We start from the raw sequence: 16981 nt of genomic DNA, 5'->3' as shown, positions 1-16981 counted from the left end.
TTATGTATAATAGAATCTACTTTGATCTTTATCGATTATAATTACCATGATTATTAATCTCTAACAAGTGAAAATTGTCTCGGCTATCTTCATATTTGATGATTATATCATTATTATTATTATTTGAGCTTTAATCTAGTAAATGATTAAAAATCCGTTGAGCCAATATCCTATCATACTAATAATTAAGTCAGGAATTTATAGTACGATTGCTTATGGTAGAGGATTTAATTTTTTTTATCATATCTCTGTAGTTTTATGTGTGTTGGGAGGGAAAAACTTTTTGAGAAGGTTTGTCTCTTTCTAAAATTCTTCACATGTCTATTTATTTTGAATTCCTTAAAGATCTCTATTATAGTTTTGAACTTCTAATGCTCAAATATGCGCCGGGAGACTAAATACATGTTCAACAAAAGACAAAAGCTTTTTAATTATCGAACAACCAGTCACATATTAAAGAATTTTTGACGCCCATTATCCAATACTAGTAATTCATTGAGTAATGTCTATTCAAGTGCTAAAAAGATATTAAAGTTTAAACTCAAATGTTATTACTTCTAGGCCAATTAGATACTAATAGAACATATAATTCAAATTCTTCCCAGGTTCTCTATCATATATCTCCAAAAAAAATTAACCATATCAATGTAAGAACATATTGTGTAAATTTGAAAATATGCTTAAAAAAATATTTATGTCAGGATCACAATCAATTTTCTAGTTCAGAGTCGTTCCGATTATTTTTGGGCTTTAGAGCAAAAGATAAAAAAAACTCATAAAAACTTCAGCCGTAATAAACAATATAATACACCATTTGTTTTTTATTGTTGATATTTCAACTACTTTATAAAAAAGCACTAAGAACTCATATTACTTAGCAAAAATTATAAGTTATATCTAAATTAATTTTGGACCCTAAAAATTTTGAGATCATGGATAATAGCCCACTTTACCCTTATTAATCCATGCCTTAGTTACAACTTACAAGAGGAGCACTAACACACATAATACTAACATGTTGAAGTGCTCCAAGCTTTTAAAAGTTTGTGCTCAAGATAACTAGAAAATAATCTATGTAATAAAGCATCTACCCAATGACCTTATTTAATTTTTTCCACTTTGATTGCTAAAAATAGAAAAGTAGAGTCACCAAATCACAACATTTCAGCAACAGTTTATGACTAAAACTAGGACTATGCCCAATCTCTCCTTTGATTTTGTAGCACAATATAATACTGTTACCTCATTTTCATAAAGCATCACTAATTATATGCTTTAATACATTCTTAATTAATTGCATGCAAAATACTTTGTAAATCATAAAGCATATAACATATAGAGGAATTATAGTTTAACTTTTTGGTTGAGTTGATCACTTAAGATACTATCAGAAGAAAACACGACAAAAGATCACAAATTATTCAATTATCATCCATCAGACGCCATGTATGAGTAGAGTTCGTGTTGCATAAATACTTTTAGCCTAAAAATGTTGCTAATGTAGGGACATAATAATATATATATGACATATCGCAAAACTTTAGCTATAAATTTAAACTTTTAATTAAATTAGTCTCTCAACAATAGTTACCCAATTATAGCCACAAATAAAAACACAAGGATTTAAAAGAAAGTTGGTGTATTTGAGGAAATATAAATGCCAAAGAGAGAAATAATAAGTAGGTCTGTCTACCAAACACAAATCAAGGATTGTGTGTAGAATTTGGAAACAGTAAGAAAGAGCAAGAAAAGCATAAAAGAAACACATACTCCATTTACTATTTAATTTAGCACAAGAAACCAAGGAAGGACTGCTATTTCTGTTGCATTGAGAAAAGAGCTTGGAATTCTAAAGTGTTAGTTGAAAGCAGCATTTTGGTGTTTTTTTAGGGCTATTATTACTCTTATATTCCCCCAAATCTTTTCTTTTCCAAATTATTCTTTACACCTCTATGCTAGGCCATTGTAGCAATCTACTAATTATCTACTCTATTTATATTTAATAAACTTATTAATGCGCTTATGCACAATGAGACTTATATAAGAGGAGAGTTGCCTGCACATAAACTTGATGAGGTTCTATCCTAAAACCAATTGGTAATAAAAGGAGTAGCTCATCAAACTTATATCTTAATCAACCTTCCTCTAATTGTTTGATGTGGAATCGCATGTGAATTATTTTTCCAACAATATTAATCAAGTTGCCGATTCTATCATGCTTCTATGAGCCACGACATCATATCACTCACATTATACGAAGCATTTTTGGCACTATAAGATACTAAAATTACTATTTTCAGCTAATTTTTAAGACCATTTGATTCAATAAGAATGACCATTCTCTTAGATCAAATCACACATTTTAAGGACACTAACGGGATCAAGAAGGCAAGGTCAGGACACTCATGAACTTTATGTCTGGTCATAAACACAACAAAGGCTAAGCTAATGATAAGGATGCAAGGATACAAATGAAAAAGATACTTGGCTTCCCTTGGGTATTGTATTTGTTCCATGTTCCATCCCCTTTATTCATCCTATTTAGATTCTTCCATAACAGCCTTAACCCTTCAATTAAATTTGCATATATCAAATTTTGGGTGAATCTTAAACTTGCTTTGCCGCTTCTGGTATCTGGTCTTAAATTAGTCTGAACTTATTGCGAATGTTAACAATATTCGATGAAAACACAAGGTGCAAACTTCATAAGCTAAAGAGATATATATCATCCCAAAACCATATGGCACTGGAAAGAAGGGTTCTAATAACTTATAAAGTGTGCACAATTGCACACCATCTTTAATTTGTCGATGTGGGATAAACCATCCCAACACTGGGTCCCTCTTCTTTATGCTTTAAACCATACTGTAAATCCCACAACTGATATGTGATATCTTACACTCCTTTATCTACACTCTACAGGAATGTTCTCATACTTTGCTTAGCATTTTGTAAACCTTTGTAATAGGTCTGTTTTGAGGGGTTCATAGAGAATTATGGTTCTAAATACCCATAAAACATTAATCCTTATATTATGTATTGGCTTATTAGTTACAAAACCCATGAGAGTTTGTAGTCTAAGAAGGATAGAACTTGCTGTTGCAGTGAACAGAGAAGTAAAACGACTCGCCCAGAACAGTCGAGTCCTGAATCAAGTATCAAGTCAAGAGCTTAATGCTAGCAGAAGATCAGATTCATATAACAAGAAATTTAGTCCTACACAATCAAGTGAAAGAAGGGTTAGAAGGGGTTCTGATCCAATCCATAATAGGTCTTAGAACACAAGTGATGGCTGTGACCTGTGAGCAAGACTTCAAGGGGGTCTGATCCAATTCAGGAAAGTATGTACAGTTGGAGCCTTAGAAGTCGGAGCTACTTATAGTAAATGTATAAATTAAATGGAACGGAAGGAGTGCAAAACAAATAGTAAGTACAGTTTATCATGATGTTATTCGCTCCTACAAAGAAATTACATAGTGGTTTTTATACATCTTGATTCAATTTTGGTTGGAGGTTTAATTTTTTGCTTGCATTAGAAAGTTTCTCAAGGTTTTTCTTTATTTGGGTTTTTCAAACAAACTTATCATTCACAAATTGTTGCGAGCGACGGTCTCTCTGAGAGAAGCATAAGATATACGGGCTAAATAAGAAAATAGGCTTTTTGTTTTGAGGTCGTCTCTTTGAGAGATGGTCTCTCACAAGAGTAGCCGCTTGTCATTATCTTTTATTTCCAAGGGTGATTTTGGATACATACAAGGTGTATGACTGCACAAAGCCCATAAATTAAAAGAGTCTTAACATATTACTCCGTTAGATAAGTTTTTTCTTAGTTTAATAACTTGCATTTAGGCCTAAAAGTTGCGAAAAAATGTAAAAAAAAAGGGTCTAAAAATTAGTGTGTATTATTGTTATCCCTTTCTAAACCTTCGATCGAAAGATGCCTAGGTTATGTTTTCTAGTTTATCAACAACATGTGCAGAGTTTTGAGTCCTGATTGATAATACCTCTGAAAATACCTTTGATTTTCCTCCTAACTCCTCATTCTCATATCAATTTCCTCTTTGTTTTATTCTTGAAGATATTGGGGAGTGGAGGTAGGAATTATTGTACTTGGTATTCTTTCAATGGAGAATTAGTGCTGCATGTTGGACCAGGAAATGATGTTAACATGAAAGAAGTAGCATAGCTTTTAGGCAAGATTTGCATCTTTTCTGGTAAGATGCACACCCAAATGGGCTGGTTGAAGCATCTTTAATGTTTTTAACCTAAGTAACCTTCAAGAGAGCATCTTACTCTTAGCTTCTCTGTCAATCAATTCTATTTTACTATTTGTATTGTAATAAATAATAATCATTATTCCATTCCAATAACAAGAGGCCAATACATGATATTAGTATTGGATGGTCTAAATACTGATCACCACTGCATGTGTGCTGAACCAACTTAGTTACTATTCTGTTGCATTATATATTAAACAATTCAATAATAATAATAATAATAATAATAATAATATTTTTTAATCAAATGACTCGAGTCATGACCATGGCCTAGACAAACTCGGGTTTAGATTTCCATGGCAAAAGCCTAGTTAAGAACAACTATTACATGGATTTATATATCATATATAATAGACTTACAATGAATATGATGTCTTTAATTGCAAACTCAGATATTGATTCCATACAAAGGACATAATCTTCAGTTAGATAGAAGGAACCTCATACAGGAAATTATTAGAGAGCCGCCAAGTATAAGCATAAGAATAATAATGGTAGGGAAACTATGCTCATTGTATTAGGATGATTAGACTTTACACAGCTTTGACATAGAATTTTGGTCCTTTTGGGTGAATAGAAAAGATATCTGCACAATTTCTAGAAACTATGAAAGCAACAGTAATGACACTGGCTTTGGACGCCTGTGGTTATATTACTCCGTTTCTTTGAATTTGTTCCTTTTGATAATACTTTTTTTGATAATTTTTTGAGTCAAATGGGGCAAACTTAAAAGGATGGAAGGACAGTCACGATAGATGGGAAAATGCAACTAATGAAAGTAGTTGTACATGATAATCATTTGACAAAGCATATATGTACGAAAGTATATCAAAATGGGGTAGGAAGTGGACAGATAGAGCTACAGATAACAAAAGGCAGGAAGAAACCTTTTATTTGTGCCAAAATAACCTTAAATTGCCCAATAAGTTATTAACACTAATATTTTCACTATAAATTGGATCATTTGTTAGCATAGGGAGATAACAGAGGAAATGTCAAGACATAAACTCAATTAAAAACATAAACCGATAGTTAAAGTCGAATATATACGATATACTTTAAAACATCCCTATACACAAAGCCCTTTTATAAGAAATATGGATACTGCACATACTCCTTATAGTAGCACTAAATATTTTACTTGGAAATAGATGTCGATGACGAGATTCAAACTCAAATCTATCGATTCGTCGCAATTGGTGTTGATACACTTGCTCTCCAGAGGAGTTTTTGAGGGTATGCAAGGTGATCGACCGCACAAAGCCCCTTCTTTCTCCGTATATGAAAAAGTTATTAAAAAAAATAATTATATTAAGTTTATTAATAAAATAAATATATTTACTGTTAATAAGGCACAAAATAAAAGTTTTGCACAGAACTCTTAAATTTTTCAAGACCGCTATGGTCATGCCTAACGATAACCATTAGAAGTTTAGTATCCTTATGCACTAAACTCTGGAGTCATACATTGGTGGTTAGGTAACTTAGATTTATTTTCTACGTGCAAATACTACTCTAATAGATTAGTTCAGATATTCCTTAAAGATATGGTGATGAACTAACGGACCATCAAATGCTCCAACAAGACCTAGTATGGACATGCTTACTCTTTTGAACAATAAGGATACTTAAAACGAGCCAAAAAGACAAGAAATAAAGCATGATACAAGGGAAGTTATGACGAAAATTTGAATAAAATAAGCAAAAATGCATTAAAAACTCATAAAATAGGTATGGGGAAACTTAATTTCCAAATTAAGCACGTAAATCTCCAAACCTAGGTTAAGAGGTTGTTCGATGTTACCAACAATGGGCGATTTCTAGGCTGACTTTTTAACTCAGTTTAAGTAATCGCCCCTGTTTGTAACAGGCTAACAGCAGTCCATGTGACAAAAAATTTGATTAAGGTATATGAGAAAGCAATCGTCCACTTTACACATGCATAAGTCAACATCAGTCAAAAAATTTTAAAAAAAGTCATCCCAATCGCCCCCTGTTATAAAAGCGGGCGATTGCTTGGCGGACTTTTTTGACTCAGTTTTAGTAATTATTCGCTGTTATTAACTGCGAATAAACTCCATACCTTAAGAATGGGTTGAAGGTGTTTATTTGGAAAATATGTTTTTTTATGCTTAGTTTGAGAAGATTTTTAGAAGAAATGCTTATTTTGTTCAAAATTTCAGTTATGAATATGTCTCTGGCATTATGTGGGCCGGATTGAATCCCATCACTCCTGCTCTCAATTATTATGGCCCATTCACCATACGTCCTCGTACAAACATTACTTGGTCCTTTAATTTTACCTGTGCTGAAATCTTAGTGGGCCTTGGTCCATTAGATTTGCTACCCTTGTTTATTTAATAATCCCTTTGTCCCGTACTCATTTTATATTAATTGTCATTTTTAACGGTTTCATCCATTTTACGTCAGGTTTATTTTTGAATAATTACCTATCACTTTCTTTTAATTTCATTACATTTCAACTATTTTTTAATTTCATCCGCATAATTTATTCTATCTTTTTATTTATTATCAATATCTACTTTTTTCTTAAATAACACTTTAGGATTCAAAATGAGTGAGAAGAGAGGTAGTTTTGTTGGACTTTTGATTTTTTAAATGATTGAATAAACAAAAAATATTTGACAATAATTTAAAACCAGTCTAAAAATTAACTTTTAAGTCGAAAACTTAAAAGAGTATTAGTCAGTTATTGGCTTTAACTATAAATAACTAATAATCAATAATTATACTCCCTTTAATTCACGACTAATGTCCTATTTATTTTTTGGCACTATTCATCTCTTAAAACTAATTTATATTTTATTATTAATCTATAAATTAAAACATAGTCAAACGAGATCTTATATGATTCGTCTAAATGTAAAAAATATTTATATTAGCTTTTCATAATTTTAGTTAAACACAATTAAAAATATAACTAAGATTATGAAACTTTTTTTTATTTCAATATACTTATTACTGATACTAATATTTTTATTATACTAATATTAATTTGAAAGTCAAAGTAAAAGTTATTACTCGTACTACACAAGAGTACTATATTTTAATTTGGGTCTTGAATCAAGCTAAGTGTGCTCTTCTAGCTAGATAGACAAATAAGATAAAGATTACCGTTTTATTAACCAATCAAGAACGGCAAAGTGTCAACTCAAAATTAGTTCCATTAAAGAAAGGCTACTTGTCTTCTAAGATTAGCTATTTTTATTTATAAAATAAAATAAATAAATAGTTGATATATAGAAGACTAGAAGTCCTTTTCTAGATAACTTATTAAAATGATAATAATGGTTGCACTTTTTTGAGTAATTACTAATTAATCCACTAGCTGCCTTTTTTAATAAGCAGAAACATTATTGGACATTGCATGTTAAGTACTTAAGAAATAAAGTGGTATTAGTTTAATATATAACTTTAAAAGAAGATACCAATAATAATACACTCTTTTACTGCTGAAATGTTTCCGTTGTAGGGAGCATGAAGGTTTAATCAATATTCAAACCATAATTTATTATTATGGACTATGGTATGCTCAATTATTCATAAAAATTTTAAAAAGTATAGTCTTGAGCCATTGGTAGCGTCAAACTTCTATTTGTGGTTTGGTTTATATATAAAATTAAATCAAATTAAATTTTATATAATTTTTAATATTTCAATTCAAATTAAAATTAAATTTGGTTATAATTCAATTCAAATTAAACAAAGTTAATTTGATTTAAACTTTTTAAGTTCAATCCAAGCTAAATTTACTCTACTAAAACAAATTAAAACTGAAACTCAATTTAAAAATCGAAATAATAAACAAAAAATTAAAGTTATAGCAGCAAAAGTATGGAATGAAAAATGAAATTTGATTTGTTTATTAAAGTCTTATTTTTGTTTGTAAGCGCTAAAGTTTTTTAGTATCGCCTACTAAAATAAAAGTGAACTCATTTTTATATTTGGTTTGGTATTTCGGTTTACGGTCTTTAATAGGCTTAGATTTAATCCAAACCAAAATATTTTAGTCTAAAGACTCCTATTCAAAGTCAAACCAATTTATAAATGTCTAAACCATATTTTGAAATCGGTTTCCGAGTAACGTAAACATTTCTTGATATAATAATATGTGTTTTATCTACAAAACAAAATTGAAAGTTTCGACGAATTTAATATTGTTTTTAACTTAAAATTTGAAAACTTGATAAATTCTACAGTTACATTTACATTTTGAAAATATTACAAGTGAAAAATTGATTTGATATCTTTTTACATGAATGTAGTTTTATTGCTTTTGTATTTAGTTATGTTTTTTGTGCAAAATTAAAAACAGTGTTGAAATCTGATTGGGATTTTAGATCCATAAAACCCTATCGACCTGAATAAAGGTTCTAACTTTTCACACTTATGGATCTGAATTTAGTTTCGATAAAAAAGATTTTCATACAACTATATAAGACTCAAATCCCTGACCTGGGTTTTGATGAACCATATTTAAATTTGATTTATGTCTATCCCTAGCAAGAATTAAACTCATGACCATATTTGACAAAATAATCGTAATTCAATTAATATAAGACTCGATTATCGATGCATAAAAGTTTTTTTTTTTCAGTAAATACTTTTGATGTGATAAAAACCAATTGCTTTTGATATATGTAGCTAGTTTGGGAAATGTATGTGTATACATAATATAATTTTTATATTAACTATTAGTGTAAGGCTTTGGTAGGATGTTCCCTATGTAGCAATCATAGTGAATTTACGAATCCTATTGGATTGCACATAATTAGTGTGAATTGTAAAATCATAATCTCAAAATGAGTATAATATTAACAATTTTGTTAAAAAATGGCAAATAACAGATCACAAGAAATCCTAATGAATGACTATTTAATATTCATTTGTTGTACTTTATTTACATGATATTTATTAATATATTCTATTTTTTAATTGCACAAAAGTACTTCTTCTGTTTTCAAATGTCCTTCCCATTTACAATTTTCGCAGATCTTAAATGCAAACTTTTAAATCAACTAATTTTAATTGTGAGTTTTTAAAAATTTTTAAAAAGTTGATATTTATAAAATATATATATTAAGACGAATCTAACAAGATCCCACATGAATATGTTTTTTCTTATAGATCGATGAGAAATCATAGTTAAAGTTTGACTCTATAATTTGTAAATTCTATTTGAGAAGAATATATGAAAACGGAGGAAGTAGTATATTTGAAAGTATTGTTTATTGAATAAAAATGTTATATGACTTTTGTTGATTATTATATTGAGATAAAATATTTAAATAAATACTATACTTTAATGAGAAATATTTTGTTTATAATATACTTCCTCCAATTCATTTAGTTGTTTCAATACATATTGTGCATATATTGATGCACTTACCTTAATATTTCTATTTCTATATAATTAAAGATTGTAAGAAATTAATACAAAAAAATCTTTACATTAAGAGGAAATAACAAGATATCACTTAACTGTAATTAAACTTATAAATAAAAAACGAAATATAGCTTAAAAGTGATTAATAAATAAGGTAAAAAAAACTAATGGAACAACTAAATTATATTGAAGCGAATATATAATTTAAAGTTTATAAAACTCAAATTGTAAAGAAATGATCGGATGATTCTATATTTAGAGTTATTTAATTTTGTACTATAGTTGACCTAAGTACTCATGGGCTAAGTGAATTTATATTAGTTAACAAAAAAGTTCTATAATTTTATATCTTAAGAATTATTTATCGATTGAACATAATATTAATATTCGATAATAAGAGAGTAATTAAGCACTAGCTGCTTTAGTATTCCCATCAAGTAAAAGTATAATACTCTCTCTAATCACTAGTAATGTATCATTTGCGTTATACACTTTATTTAATACATTTATTCAATTCTTAATATCTTTAATTGTGCATAATTAAAAATTATATTGTTTATTGGTATGCATGCATAGTAAATAATTTCTTCCTTAATGTCAAGACCTTCTTCAATAGAGTACGTACACTAGCAATGCAAGCCCCATGGGCGGTGATAGCACCACTGCTGAAGTGGGATTGAAAACAAGAGCAAAGCAAATTAAATATACAATATGTGAAGTATAATCTATAAAAATTCATTTATTTTTATTTTTAAAAAATTGGGGCTAAAATACATTAATTTAACTATTTAATTATGAGAATAGATTATAAATGTTTCATTTTTTGAATATACCATTAATTAAACAACGCGTTAATGTTCTCATAATCATATTGTTATTTGTTAATAATTAAATGATGTTGGGGAAATTGTTTATAATTGCATGTAATAAAATTTTAACAATTATGTGTTTTTGCAGGTTTGAGAACATGTATCCCTGTATATTGTAATAAATCAAGGTTCAATGAAGTTGCCACTAATCAAAATTTTAATTTATGAATGTATAAAAATAAAAAATTAAAAAAAAATGAAAAATGAAAATAATTGAATCTGATAGAGTATGTATGTATAATCAGATTCAACTACCTCTCTGGCAGAGTCATTATTGTCTAACCTAAAATGACATATGAAGATAAAAATGAGTGGAGGGATATTTGTGCAGGATTTGCACCCTAATTTTAATGCAAAAAGACAAATTTTGCAAACGACGTGCCTTAACAAATTGTGATTGGAGATTTGGAATTCTTTTATATATAAATTGTACTCACCAATACTAAGTGCGTCACAAAGTTTCACATCGGAAAAATAAAAAAAATTAACAAATTTATATAAAATAATTAACTTTAATTAGAATGAGACATTTTAAAAGAATGTCTAAAAATAAATTCTTAAAGACTCAAACAGACAATATTATACTTATACAAATCATTCACGATTAATGGGTCTAACTAACCAAGGCTAAACATCATCAACTTGAATGTAATATTGTTTTCACTCTATTTTATCTTGAATTCATATTATATATACATAGGATTAAAATATTTTTATACATTTTAAGTTTAATATATTTTTATATTTTATATTAAAAAAAATAAGTTAAACTTAAAAAAGATGTTGGTGTAACTACTAATCGTCTTAACTTTAACTATTTTTTAAAATTTTTGACAATTCAATTATAGACTCGAGGTAGTGAAAATAATTTAAGCTTAAATATGAATAGTATTAGAATTCTGAAATAAGTATAATAAAAAATAAAAGAAAATGTAGTTAGCATAAATTGATGAAGATGATAAAAGCATAATATAATAGAGTATACTATTTTGAATATTTTTGGGACCAAAAGCTTGGGATAAGTTGATAAGATAAGGTCATAGGTGAAGGTGGGTGTTTTATTTTTTTCCTCTCTCTATCTTTCCTTCCAGTGAATATAAGAATAAAGTGATCTAACACTTCCCATTTTAATTATAGTGCTTCAAAAGTACTCCTACTAACCCTAATCTTAATTAATTAAATTTAAATAAATAAACAATAAAATAAAGTATTACTAATAATATAAAGTAGGGGTTCACATTTAGAGGCAATTTAGATTACGTACTTGTTTCTACTTTTTTATGTAGGTTAAATATCATCTAATCATTGAAGAACTCTTCCTAATTATCTTATCCTATGGAGTATTTATTTTATTTTATTTTACATATTCTCTCTCTTTATTATTTTTTTAAAAAATTTGTAAAATAAAAAAGAATCATTCTATATTTTCATTTAAGCTTTGTAGCTGTAGGGCACTGCACCTAAATAGAAGTATTATATATTCATCACATGGAGTATATAGCTGAGTATATCACAAGTATTTTCATGCCAACATTGCTTGAACTTGCTTTTATATCAAGCATTATGTTGATCATATTGTTAAAATGGTCCATATAATTCTACATCTCCAAGTTATTGGATTGTAATCTACAATAATATTTTATTTATAAAATAAATTAAAAATAACAAAACATCATGGGCTTGTGTTTATAGTACAAGATAAGTCCACGATCAGGGTTCGTGTGTACAAATTTATATTACTGAAGAGTTGACAACACATAAATTTGAACATATTTTGTCTAAAAACCATAATATGTTCGTAGAGCAGCCCACCAAGCATAAAATCCGACTAAATCACCAATGCAAGATTACACGTGGGCATTTCCTCGATAAGTAAATAAAAAAAATGTAAATATTGAGATGAAAAGATAAAAAAGTTGTGAAGTAATGATTAATTGATTGAAAAATGAGAAATCGTGACAACATAAAACTTAGTGAATTAAAAAAAAATATATTCAAAATGAAAAATATAGTAAACTTAAAGAAATGATATATAGAGTTTTTAAATCTCAACCAAATTGAATTTTGAAATAAATCAAAATCAAAGGATGGGATGAGAATGAATTTTGAAATATGTGAGTCAAATTTGAATAGGCGGAGAGAATACGACGTACATGAAGTTTTTAATTAGTTCTCACCATTTTAGATCAATTAACTGGAATATGATTTAAGCAAAATTGATGATCAAATTAAGCAAAATAAAAGGTCAAATTTAGGTTATCATCTATTTTTAAAATTTAGGTCGTATCAAGAAACAAAAATTAGGTAATACCAAACCTAATCATTGAAATGCTTAAGCTTTGCGCCGGTGATTATGTTGAAATTGGAAGTTCTAATAGCATTCATAAATTTGGGGAAATTATTTTTGATATATGTTTCAACGTTCCATATTATTTTAGAAACTTTATATGAAAATATAATGATTAATTAGAAAAAAAAAAACAATTTGATGATAAGACCAAATATATATTTTATTTGGTTTTGAATTATAATAGACTTAAGGATATAGTAAATATGTCATTAAATCATGTGTACTTCTTTTATATGTTGAATTATTCATATTTTTGCTACCAAGAGTCAATAGAAAAATAACTCTTATTTTATTATTACTAACAATTGTATAATAAAGGTCATACTTCCTCTGTTTCATTACACTTGCTACTGATGGTGACATATTTAATGGAGAAATGTCATTATCAGTAGCAAGTATAATAGAACAAAGGACGTATAATCTTTATATTTTCAATATTATCTTATAGGTCGATCAACAATGTTTTTCCTAAATATAATGGGTAATGTGGAGTAGTGATTTTTTTTGCATAGAATTAATAAAAGATGAGAATTTATGATCAATTGTCACTAAATGCATAGGATGTAAAGTAGATTAAAAATAATAAATATGAAGTGGTGACCACCACCAGGAATTTTAAAATTTGAGACTCTTGCTATATAACAACAAAAAATAAATTTTCGTAGGGTCACAATCTTAAATTTTGAAAAAAAAACCCTTCATTTCTATATATTTTAGTATACAATGGCTAGAAATACAAGAATAGAGTTAACATTAAATATTTACATCAACAAAGTCTAATAACTATGCAAAGAAACATAATATAGTAATTAAGAAGCCAAGTTTAGTTAAGCAAAAACAAAATGACGAAATAAAATATTATTCTCTTTTTTTTAACACCTTTAAAATTGCTGATATTTGCGAGTACTTGTACTTTTTAATTTTTTTACTGGAATAATTAATGTTCACCTAGATAATTTCATCTTAACCGAAGAAAGCTATGTCAAATAGGATGTTATATAATATATTATAATATCTCCATTTCACTAACAAGTTCTCATTTGTTTTTTATTCTTTTAAGAATAGAGAGAGCAATGACTTTTACTAGAGGAAAGTGGTACATGTTTGAAGTGATATTTTATTTGATTCGTCTCAACGTAAATTTTATTAATATTAATTTTTATAATACTTAATTATATACAATTAGAGATATAGACGATTAAAATGATTTATTGGCCTGTTTGAAAAAAAAAACTTAACATGTTTATGTATGAATTTAGTTCAAATAATTATTATTGGGATCACTTCGCAGTTATCTTTACACTGGCCTATAATTTTTACTCTATATTCTATTAACCCACATTCGCTAGCCCATAGTACGTATTGGTAACTCTAATGTTGGTGCACACTAATCGCTATTTCAGGAAGTATTAATTTCATACAAGTATCTTAAAAAAAAAAAAATTCATACAAGTTCAACACATAAAATTAAAAATTATGAATTGATTCAATGGCTAAAAAACTTTTCTTTTATCCTACTAATTAATTAAAGAGTTTAATTCTTAGATAATAATCAAAAGTTCCTAATTTTGGCGGGATTTTCCTCGGCCCAAAAAAATAGTATACGAAATAGTGGACCAAGAGGTTAATTAATTTTGATAGGAATTGTAGTTAGTATGGTTGGTTAGTAATTAATAACAGTAGAAACTACTCTAGAGAGTAGCAGTAGTTAATAATCTTGAAGTGAAAATGGTAAGCTATTGAAGACAGAACAGTATAAATATGAAACGTACATACTCAGCCTTAATTTATTACAAAGAGATATATCATGTGACTACATCATCCCTGTGTAGTTTATTACAGTAATGTCTAGTAATTAATAGTTTCCCCGCATCATATTTATACAAGTTTCTATTTATTTTCTCTCCAATTCATTTTCTCAATCACGATTTCCTTGGTCATACAGTTATTATTTTTAAGTGTAAATTATTATTTATTCTCGGCTTATGAAGAGTGCATCCGTAAAATCATATGACAATGAAAAAAAGTACCTCAATAACTTATAAAGTGTGAACAATATATTTAATTGATTAAAGTGGGACAAACTATTCCAACACTCCCTTACATGCATGCGCACCATAACCTTCGTCTTTTTATGTCATGTTAAGTTGAGCTTAACTTATGGCAAATGTCATCATATTATCAAGAAACAAGAGGTAGATACTTTATAAGTCAAGAATATATATATTATCGCAAAAGTAAATCCAAATGGGAGGAAAGGTCTCAATGACTTATAAAGTGTGCTCACCATCTTTATGTCATCGATGTAGGATAAATCATTTTAACAATTTGTTTTCAATTTTTTTTTCATTTAATGAAGAATTTATAATGAAAAATTAGAGGAAAGAAAGTTTTGTCATGTCTTTATAATATTTTCCACAATACGAGGTTGAAATCACTTGGTTATCACTTATTTTTTCAATTGAACAATTGAACTATTATTATTTATTGAAAATGTAATTAAATTATATATATTTACTTTGGATTTTTTAGACATGATTAACTTTTAACTTTTAATTCTAAGGGCTTAAATATAATTTTGATGTCTCTTTAATTTTGCTACATTTATAAAAATTAAATTGAAAACTTTTTATATAATGTGTCACAAAATTAAACGGACATAGCTAGAAAGTATTTTCTTATGTTATAGTTTAAATTAATTCCATTTTATTTACTATGTTATAGTTTTCAGGAAATAGCAAGGTACCAACTAGTTGGGGGGAATTGAGCTATTTTTTGTGAACTCACTTTTTTCACATAACATGGTGGATGTGTGGGTACATATTGATGGATCGAATTAAGAACCAAGAGTTTAGGGACAAACTAGGAGTAGCTCCTATATCTGAAAAAATGCGCGAAAATAGATTGAGGTGGTTTGGTCATGTGCAGAGAAAGACTTTCGACGCACCGGTGAGGAGGGTAGAAAGCATTATAGTAGAGGGTAATAGGAGTCGAAAAAGACCCAAGAGAACTTAGGGTGAGCAAATAAACGTTGGCTTGCATGAGTTAAACCTCTATGCAGACCTGAGTAAGGATAGGAGCAGTTGGAGACGTCATGTCCATGTCTTAGATTACTGATGTTCTCTTAGTTTGCCTTTTAGTGTTCTTAATCTCTTGTTTTTATCGTTTCCTTTCTATTAGTTCTTTGTTTTCTTTTGTAGTGGTTCTACTTTTATTTTTATAGGCCTTTAAGTTATCTTTCACGTGTAATCACGTCTCTTTATCTTCCTCGAGCCGGGGTCCTTTGGCCGCGCTCTCTTTTATAGTTTTATTGATATGAGTTGCCGCCGTCTTTCTCTCCTCAAACCCTGGCCTTAGTTCTCTATAAGTAGAATATACCAGGTAGTTAGATAATGATGATGACTTTTTTTACCATTTTTATTAATTTCCTTTATTTGTTCAAGTTTTGCCTTGATAAAAAATAGTAGTATGAACAATTTTGAATTCAAAAAAGTTGAGTTTTTGAATTATTAAACTTTATTAAAAGTTGTCTCCTTTAAATTGACTTTAAAAAAAAAAAAAACAAGCTGACTTTGGTTTATCTGGTCACGGTAACTTGAACAGTGTTATTTTCTGTTACAGACAAAACTAAGCGTGCAATGGTAATACTTCCACATTGTTTTTAGCATTTGTATTTTTGAATTGACCTCATAAAAAATTTAACTGAAAAAAAATAATTACAACCAGAAAACAAAACTACTCTTAATATTGTTCCCTACAGTTGGATTTAAACAAATTACAGCTATATTGCAATCACATTATACCTCAGTGACATGACGGCCCTAAATGCACCATTTTAAAAAAAAATACTCCCTCCTATTCAGCTTATATGTCTCATTTTCTTTTATGGTCAAGTCACCTTAATTGTCCTATTTCTATTTTTGATATGGGTTTTTGACTCTTATGTCCTTAGTAGCTTTATCATATTTTCAATTATACCCTCCATTACCCATACTAATTTTCCTCCCTTATATTAAAAACTCATAGTATTACTCTCTTTCCTACCCTTAGGATCTCATTTTTTACTCTCTTTAAAATC

Source organism: Amaranthus tricolor, chromosome 3, assembly GCF_026212465.1.
Source record: "Amaranthus tricolor cultivar Red isolate AtriRed21 chromosome 3, ASM2621246v1, whole genome shotgun sequence".
NCBI classification, from domain to species: Eukaryota; Viridiplantae; Streptophyta; class Magnoliopsida; order Caryophyllales; family Amaranthaceae; genus Amaranthus; species Amaranthus tricolor.
Note: the sequence above shows the minus strand (reverse complement) of the source record.